This window comes from Lactuca serriola, chromosome 2 (genome assembly GCF_051521515.1).
Source record: "Lactuca serriola cultivar US96UC23 chromosome 2, Lser_US96UC23_V15, whole genome shotgun sequence".
Taxonomy (NCBI): domain Eukaryota; kingdom Viridiplantae; phylum Streptophyta; class Magnoliopsida; order Asterales; family Asteraceae; genus Lactuca; species Lactuca serriola.
This window is the reverse complement of record NC_136409.1, coordinates 235222284-235232826: the sequence shown is the minus strand read 5'-3', so window position 1 is coordinate 235232826 and position 10543 is coordinate 235222284.

Genomic DNA, 10543 nt, shown 5'->3' with positions numbered 1-10543 from the left:
CATAAAGGAGCTACGTATACGTGGAGTGAGAAACACGATGAGGCATTCGAGAAGCTAAAGAAGAAGTTATGTGAAGCACCGATACTTTCTCTACCCGATGGAGTCAAAGATTTCGCGGTTTATAGTGACGCTTCTGGAGTCGGGTTGGGTTGTGTTCTGACCCAAAGAGAAAAGGTGATAGCATACGCATCTCGACAATTGAAAGAGCACGAAAAGAACTACCCCACTCATGATCTGGAGTTGGCAGCGGTAGTTTTTGCCTTAAAGATATGGAGGCATTACCTCTACGGCACGAAGTGCAAGCTCTTCACTGATCATAAGAGTCTCCAGTATCTCTTTAATCAGAAGGAGTTGAACATGAGGCAACGACGCTGGCTAGAACTTCTCAAGGACTACGACTGTGAGATACTTTACCACCCAGGTAAAGCAAATATTGTTGCTGATGCTCTCAGTCGGAAAGTCAATCTGGAAAGGAAAAGGCCAAGAGCGTTAAGAATTGAAGTCGTCTCGACGATTGTGGAAAGTATCAGGAAAGCTCAAGAAGAAGCTTTAGAGAAAAATGACCGAAAGGAAGAACGTTTGGGAAGAACGTTAGTGTTTGGTACAAACAGTCGAGGACTGAAGGTATTCCAAGATCGAATTTTGGTACCTAAGACGGGAGGAATAAGAGATCTTCTGATGGAAGAAGCACACAATACCATGTACTCGATTCATCCCGGTAGCACTAAAATGTATAGGGACCTAAAACCCTACTACTGGTGGCCGACGATGAAGCTCGATGTTGCGAAGTATGTGGCCGAGTGCGTAACATGTGCGAGGGTTAAGGCACAACATCAGAAACCGTATGGGAGTTTGGAACCTTTACCTGTACCCATGGGTAAATGGGAAGACATCACCATGGATTTTGTGACTAAACTGCCCAGGACGAAGAACGGTCACGACATGATTTGGGTAGTCGTGGATCGTTTCACCAAGAGTGCACACTTCATAGCAGCCAACGAGAAGTGGTCTATGGATAAGCTCGCAAATGCTTACGTGAAGGAAATTGTAAGACTTCACGGTGTCCCTCTTACGATTGTATCAGATCGTGATAGTCGTTTCACGTCAAGGTTTTGGAGGAGTCTACAAGAGGAGTTAGGTACAAAGTTGTGTTTGAGTACTGCTTATCATCCGCAAACTGATGGTCAGAGCGAAAGAACGATTCAGACGCTGGAAGATATGCTGAGAGCATGTACCCTCGAATTCCAAGGGAATTGGGACGAGCACTTACCTCTGGTAGAATTTTCCTACAACAATAGTTTTCACTCGAGCATCAAGATGGCTCCTTATCAAGCCTTGTATGGGCAAAAGTGTCGTACGCCGTCTTGTTGGCTTGAAGCCGGAGAGAAGCAGTTTATGGGCCCCGAGATAGTCCATGAGACTACTGAGAAGTTGAAGGTGATTAGGGAAAGGATGTTAGCAGCTCAGGATCGTCAGAAGAGCTATGCTGACAAGAAAAGACGACCGATAACTTTCAAAGTTGGGGATTCCGTTTTGCTTAAAGTCTCACCGTGGAAGGGACTTATACGATTTGGGAAACGAGGAAAGTTGAGTCCAAGGTTTATTGGACCGTTCAAAGTTCTTCAGAAGATAGGGAACCAAGCTTACAAGCTGGAATTGCCCGAAGAACTCAATGGTATTCATAACACCTTCCATGTGTGTTATTTGAGGAAATTCACGGCAGATGTTCCCGACATAATTCCAATCTCAGAGTTAAGGATGGATGAAAATAAAAGGTTGATCGAAGAGCCTGAGGCAATTGTTGACCGTAAGACTAAGAAGTTACGACGCAAGATGGTCGACTTGGTGCTAGTCCGATGGAAACATTCGAATGGGCCGAATCTCACTTGGGAAACAGAGGATGACATGATGAGTCGTTATCCACATCTGTTTGCTGATGCATGATTCCGGGACGGAATCATCCTAAGGGGGGGAGAATTGTAACGCCCGGGTTTCAGGGCTAAGCATTTTTGTCAATGTAATAGTCTAGGTCAACTCTTGTAACTCTTTTTGAAGTAATAAAGATGAAATATTTGAGTATTATGTGAATTATATGTGTTTATTATTTAATTATAAATGTATAATTAATAAAGAATAAAAATGAGCGTCAAAGTTAAAGTGTGAGATAATCCCGATATCTCTACATAAAGTTGTAGAAAATGTCTCAAGGTTTCCGTGCATATAAGGAACGCCGAAATCCGAGTTATAACGAAGAAGTTATGACCCGTCGAAGTTTCACGACAGAACCGGTACGATACCGGGAAGCGTGAATAGTGAATTTACGATAGAGCAAGATTTAGCCTTAGCGATCTAAACGAAAGTCGTAGAATATGTTAAACTAAGAACATCGATAAAAAGAACGCCCAAATCTGACTTCGTATGAAGAAGTTATGAGATTTTAAACAGACCAATCCTGTCCCGGCTTGTTAAAAATATAACTTTAAAAATAAAGTCAAAATTAGCCGACGGAGTCTAAACGAAAGTTGTAGAGTACGTCTTCACCTACGCGTGGATATAAAGAACGTCAAAAACGGAGTTCGTATGAACGAGTTACAAATTATAATAGCATATTTACGTATTAAAATAAAGTATAAATCATGTATACGTACACATATATATACATATGTATATATCATTAGAAAGGTATCGACGATGCGGTCATTATAAGACTAATGTTGAGTTCTTTCGACATTAGTTTAGTACAAATATCATTAAATCCATTTATAAAAGTATTATAGAGGGGTGTTTAGTTGTTTATATAACTAAAAGGTCATTAAGTAATTATGGAGGGTAGTTTTTGAAAATTCAATTAGTATAAATAAGAGCCTTGGGCTCTCATATTTCTTGCACCATTCTCTTGATTCAAGAGTCCTTCTCTCCTTATCCCCCGAACATTTCGGTCCCTCGTGATTCGACTTCTCTTTCTGTAGCTTAGTATAGTAAGGTGAGCGCTGAAGCGCTGCACGAATCTTTCTTAGAAAGATTCAACGACGAAGTTCTGCCCCTGCAGAGCCCGACTCCTAGCTAAAACCCCCTTGTAAGTAAGTTATGCTTACCTTATTTTAATATAGCTTATATTTAAAATTAGTATTGTTATTATGAACTTATAATAAATATTTGAGCTATTATTATAACTTATATAAGTGTCGTTATAATATTTTTTTTTAACTACTCGCGGTACGGGGAATCTGGTTTAAAGGGCTGCATAGGGTTGTTGGATTTCAGAAGTGCTATATGCCAAAATGGTCCTGCCCTCCGGTGTTTTATGTCTGGCCCCTGTCTGTACATAGTGGTTGGAAAATATTGTTTAACGCTTATATAATAATAATAATAAGACTAATAGTTGGTCACGGTAAATGTTAGACTAAAATTTAGCGATAATAATGCTAGGTTTCGTCGAAGGAAAATAGAATCGTTAGAAGCAAGCGCTGCCCGATTTTGGAATCATCACCTTAACAAGTGAGTGCATAGTTACTTTCAACTTACACATAGATATGAAGTATTTTATATAAATTATGTGCTATGTGTGCATATTATCTGAATACTTGCTATCTATGCTAGATGAACGTTGTTATACATGTTTTCAATGATTTAAACTGTATATGTATTTTATATCTACGAAAATGTTGGGGTAAAACATGGGTAGATGCAATAGGTGATGTGTGATAAAATGATGAGAGGCCTCGATGTTGATGTTGTTGATTCTGTCATCTAGCGGAGTATGGATGACGACCACGGACTCTTCTAGACAGTCCAGTGGAACACTAGCAGGCTCGCAACCTGTAGGTGTTTGTGAACGATATGTTCACCGGTGTACTCCATCCCCCACATGGTTGCCTTTAGGACATTTATTGCTGAGGAATCCCCTTAGCAGTAGTGTCCGTCCCGATGATGATCCTTAGGCTAGGTCCCTTATGATAGGTGTTTAGGGACGTAAAGTGAGGATAACGGGAACGGGTAATCGGGTTATTGTTGATCGATGAAATTAATAAACTTATTTATTGTGGGTTGAAAACCCTATGTGCTCACCAGGCTCCCAAGCCTGACCCACTCAGTTTTATGTATTACAGGTAGTGGCGCATGAGCATAGGTGTGATGTTTTGGACGAGGGATTACGGATATAGGCCTGTAGATATGAAATAATGTAGTAAGGCTTATATTGTACTGTTTATGCTTTTGATCTGTACGAACATGACATCCCGAGTCTTTTAATGAAATACATTTCTATGGAAATGCTTTTGATAAATCTTTATCATATTTTTGTTTTGGGACAAATTCCGCAACACTTTCATTTAAAATGTAACTCTGATTTTTAAACAAAGCATAAACAAACCGGTCTTTTCTGGCCGTGATTTTGGGGATGTCACAAACGAAGCTGCAAGGCAAAATGTGTCACCGAAGCGAAAGGTAAGAGCATTCCAAATGATCTTTGATGAAGAAGGTAACGATGCAAGGGATGATCTATATATTTTAAGATCGTGATATAAAGTATCCATATAGATAGTATCATAAGGGTTAGTATAATATAAGAGGCATAGTGTAGGGTAAACTTAAGTATCTATGTAATCGTTTCAAGAAGTAATATAAACCTTAGTTATGTTATCCGATGTGTTAAATGACTATGTGAAATTCTTGTATGGTGACTTGGAGAACTGAGAGGCAATACTTGCAACTGGTATGAGTAGGTGTGAAAGGTAGTAGAGGCATATACTACCGGAAGCACATGACTCATACTTGAATCGGGAAAAGTCACGAGGTTACCAAGGAGCTAGTAATTGATTACGTTTTGTTCATGTCTGTCGTTACCATTGTTTTGGTAATAACTAAGAAGATGATTGATATTCCGACCCTAGTGGTCATATCAAATCGAGTCCGACTAAGATAAGCGTGTTACATGGTTCAGAGAACCAAGATCGATATAGCATCCAACTTAAGCCAGAAGATTGAAGTAAAAGATAATCGAAGCGATCAATAGAAGTATCGTAATCGTTGTTAAAGTAAGAAGCTTGTAGCTAGAAGTGCTACATGCTAGAATGTGATTATATCACATTAGAACACGAAGGAAAGTATATTACATTGTGGAATTTAACTATAAAAAACATGAGTCTAAGCATTGCATCATACGATGAAAGGCCATTAGGACTTGACCCATCGGTCGTTTATGATAATTGAAGTAAAGAACTTATCTTAAGTTAAGTCTGTTTAAGAAGCAGCATATGCAAGATTTAGCACCGTCAGCAGTCAAGAAATCCAATAGTTAGGTACTCATTTGAAATGACATAAGAGTTACGGTTATTGCCTAAGATGAAAAGAAAACGTATGGAGTCATTATACAAGCCATATTTCATTGATAATTTCGGGTCGTAATCATCCTAATGGGGAGATAATTGTAACGCCCGTAGATTTGGGCTAGTCAATTTAGAGATAATAAGCGTTAAAATGACTTTTTGATAGAACATTATTTAGCATAAATAATCTAAACCAAAGTTATACTATATGTCACAAGGATTCTATACATATAAAGAACGCTGAAATTCGACTTAAAACGAAGTAGTTATGACCCGTCGAATTTTTGCGACAAAACTAGCACGGCTCCGCGCAACGTATAAAGTGAATTTTTGGTAAACTACTTTTTAGCCTTAGAGATCTAAATGAGATTTTCTAAGATACAGTCCGGAAATCGAATTGTAGATCGATCGATTTTTAGCCGACACAGCCTAAACGAGAATTGAAGATCTCGTTAATAAGCGCTCAAAGATATAAAGACAGCTGAAAATGGACGTCGGATGGCAAACTTATGAAATTTTAACGGACTTTAACTGTTTAAATCTGTTAAAATACAAATTTAAAAATAAATTCAAAATTAGCCGACGAAGTCTAAATAAAAGTTGTAGATCACGTCGCTACCTACGCGTGTATATAAAGAACGTCAAAAACGGAGCTCGTATGCGAAAATTACGAATTTTAAAAGATAATTAGTTTTTGGAGTAATCTGTGAGTGACACATGGCGCGATCTGAGCCACGGCTTCTTCCCCACGCCTTACCACCGATGGTGACACTTGGCACCCCAACACGACGTGTTAGGCTTAGCAACACGTTGTGTTGCTTGGTTTCCAGCCTATAAATAGAGGCCCAAATCACCTCATTTCCTCACACATTCTCTCAACTTCTCTCCCTAACTTCCCCAAAGCCTCAAGGCTTTTCCCTAGTCCTTCTTAGGAGTTAGTAGCGAGTCCAGGAGCACCAGAAGGCTCTAAGAAGAATAGCTTTCAGCTCAGAAGTTCTGTCCGCACAGAGCCCGGTTCCTCGCTAAACCCCTTTGTAAATAAGTTATGCTTACCCTACTTTAATTATAACTTATATTTAAGTTCATTATCATTATTATGGACCTATAAACAAGATTTATAAGAGATTCAAAGTCGTTATACTGATTGAACTACTTGTGGGAAAGGTGTCTAGAATAGTCACATTGGGCTTGGTTTTTGGATTTCTGAAAAGCTATATGTCGAAATGGTCCTGCCTCCCAACTGTCCTGCCTGGCTGATCCTTACTTGATAGATCATGACGTAGACCTTGATTTAATGATAAATTTAGACTAATAATTAGTTGCAATAAATAGTAGACTAAAATCTAGTAATAATGATACTAGTTTTCCTTGAAGGAATAGAAAATTGTTAGAAGTGAAGCGCTGCCCGAATTTCGAGTCATCACTTTAACAAGTAAGTGCATAGTTGCTTTCATCTTACAAATAGATATGAAGTATTTAATACTAATACATGCTATATGTGCTTATTATCTGTGTTCCTGATATGTATGCTAGATGAACGATTTATACATGTTTTACATGATTTAAACTGTATATGCATTTTTATCAGTGTTGTAAAACTCGCCGAGTTGGCCGAGTACTCCTCCGAGTACTCGCTACTCGGCCCCTTACCGAGGCGAGTTACAGAATCCCAAGTACTCCCTGATCGGCCTCTTACTGAACTGAACAGTGTTGTAAAAATTGGTCAACTCGGTGATTAATATATATAATATACTAAATGATTTATTATTTAACACACACATGTGATTATTACTACATATATATGTTAAACTTTCAGTAATTATTCACGAAGTGAGATCATTATGTGCTTTACAGTTTTTGTGTATTCACATGTATCTGATTTTGTTATATATTTCAATCAACTTATGATTTTGACATATATAATTTCCTTAAAAATATTTCTACATGAATTACCGAATCCGAGTACTCCCCGAGTACTCCTGAGTACTCGCTACTCGGTAGTCGGCCGAGCAGGTACCGAGTAACGAGTTCTACAACCTTGATTTTTATACCTATAAATATATTGGATAAAGATCGGTAGATGAGTGATGAGAGATAGGTGATGATAGAAAAGTGATGATAACTAGGTGATGATAGATATTTGGTGATGAATAGGTGATGTGAGATAAGAGATGATTATGAGATGCCATAACATTAACCTACGATGTTACAATGTAGTCATCCACCATAGGATAGATGGCGACCACTAACTAATCTTAACAAGTCATGTGGAAACACCGGCAAGCTCATAACTTATAGGTGATGAATTACGAGTTCAGGCGATGTAGCAGCTACGTATTCATGCGATGATACTTTAACCCTTATTGGACACATATTGGGGGAATAATCCCCGAATCAGTATTGCCTATGCGATATAGGTGATTATCCTTAAAAAAATCCTTAGGAACAAACATATAAGGAAATGTGATGTAAGGCGATGAGAGGTAAACACAATATTGGATATGACCCTTAGGGAAGAATAAATAAAGATAATGGGGATGGGTAATCAGGTTAAAGGAGATGTAAATCATTAGTGTAAATGAATGTAAGGTCTGTTTATGCTTATATTTATGTATTGATGATGACATCCCAATGTTTTAATATAAACAAAAATACATTTTTTCGGAAATGCTTTGATAATATCTTTATCATGTTTTATGGGAAGAAATTCCGCAATATTATTCTTTAAAATGGATACTCTGATTTTTGAATAAGCATAAATAAATTTTTTAAAATGACCGTGAATTTGGGGATGTCACGAACTGTAACATCTGGTTTTGAGACACTTTCATTGTTGACCCTTATATTGAGATTTATTGCATTTTGGTCCTTAATTGAGAAAAGAGTGCAAAACATGCCTTAGTGGCATTTTCATAAATTTGGGCCATGAGGAGTATGCGGTGCATACGTAGCCAGATTCTAAACCCTAGTTTTTAGGGTTTTGCCCATATTTAAACCTCATTAAGCCCCATTTCCTTCCCCATTCCAGCCTCCATCATCATAAACATCTTCTCTTGTAAACCCTAGCCCCTTAAAGGAATTGGAAGTTTGAGTGTGAGTTTTTGTGTATTTCAAAGGAAGAAGAAGGTGGTAGTGAGGCTTGGAAGCTAGAAGCAATCTTGGATCTGGAAGTTTTGCATCATTCCCCATCATCAGAAGGTATAAAGTTAATACTATGGGTGAGCATGGGGCGGTTCGGTGCGGTTTTTGACCAAAACCGAACCGAAAACCGCAACTTCGGTTTTTTGAAGTTTAGAAACTGCACCGTTCGGTTTTTATGCGGTTCGGTTTTTGCGTTTTTTTCCGATTTTTTGCAGTTCGGTTTCTTCTTTGCGGTTTTTTGAGAAACTTTATATAGAGATAAGGAGCGCCAAATTTTTTATCCCCAGCAATGTGCGACTCCTCAAAGATGTGGCTAAGCCATAGACTTGACTCTCTTATATGAAATGTGAGAATGATGAAGGTTTTATCTCAAATACGATGAGGGATACTCTTATAAGGCTGACAAAATTATATTTTGGAGATGAACCGATACCACCACCTCTTGGTTTGAAAGCAAATAACATAACCACTCATCCAACATGCTTATAATGCTTCAACAAAATACGAATTAAATATAATATTTGTTTCACAGGTACATATGTAAATATTAATTAATGTATTCATAAAAATGGTATTATGATCACTAGTACTCTTAATATTAAAGTGTTAAAAAATATAATAAACATTAAGATGTTGCTATGCGGTAGTGATTTGTAGATCTGCCTGTTTGTGTGTTGGTTGTTTATATGTTTATATGTTATGTATATGTCGACATATTTTGCGATTATGATTGAGGCTTTACAACTTTGTGCATGATCCAACAGATCAGGGGCATTCCAACCCGATGGTTGATTGGGCCCGAGGGTATTCCATCTCGAGGATGACTGGAACCATTGTATATTGGCATGCCAACCTGGGGTATTCCGTCCTGAGAATGATTGGACCCGATGGTTAATTGAGCCTGAGGGTATTCTATCTTGTGGATGACTGGACCCACTGTATATTGGCATTCCAACCTGATGATTAAATGGGTCTGGGGTTTTCCAACCCGATGGTTGATTAGACCTGACATGTTTTGGTATTTCAATCTGAGGCTGATTGGACCAAACATGATTATGATACGAGGGTATTCCATCCTGAGGATGACTGGGCCCGTCGTAGACATGCCTGATATTTCAGCCTGAGGCCGATTAGGCCAGGCATGAGTGTTTGTGTATATGATTTGTTTGTGTGGTGGCACTTTGGGGGAACTCACTAAGCTCGTGCTTACAATTTCAGTTTATTGTTCGGGTGCATCAGATGATCATGGCAAGGCGAAGGCGTGACCGTATACATCCTTGGTTTTACGACTGATTAGATCTTAGGAGACTCTGATTTTAAATAATGTTTTGGAAATAATGGTTTTGTAAACACTTCTTTTAGTAAATGGGTTGTTTTCAAATTTTAAATTTGTTAAAAATTTTGGGATGTTACATTGTGACAATTGTCAGTTATGCCTGTATTTTCTTGATGATTCTATGATTCTTGTTATGATATTATATGGTAGTAGTAGGGGTGAAATAGACCCGTTATCTTGTTGAAATATACTGAAGAGGATTACAAGCACCCAAATATGCTTGACAGTATCCGATTGAAATAGACTGAAGGGGTAGGCAAGCACCCATATATGTTTGATAGTATCCGGTTGAAATGACCGAAGGGATAGGAAAGCACCCAGATATGCTTGATAGTATGTTGTTTAGTATGTGGTATTTTGGGGGAACTCACTAAGCTTTGTTCTTATAGTTTTTAGTTTATGTTTCAGGTACTTCCAGTTCGAAAGGGAAGGGCCTGGCCTGCTCGCACCGCATCACCCTATGATTTCCGCACTTAGTGATTTTGGGAATTTTTACTCTGATAACATGTTACTATGTGTTACTATGATACTCTTTTGGCTATTTTAATATTAGTGTCATGTGACTTGAATGAAATTAGAAACAAAATTTTATCTATGTTTTTGGGATGTTACATTTTTTCTTATAACCGTACAACTCACAACTGGTGATAGCTTTCTTGAAAGTTACTTTATGTACTATTATTTTTTACAATTGTAAAATAGAAACTTGTCTTTCCATTTTTTTTTGTTGCTAAAACAT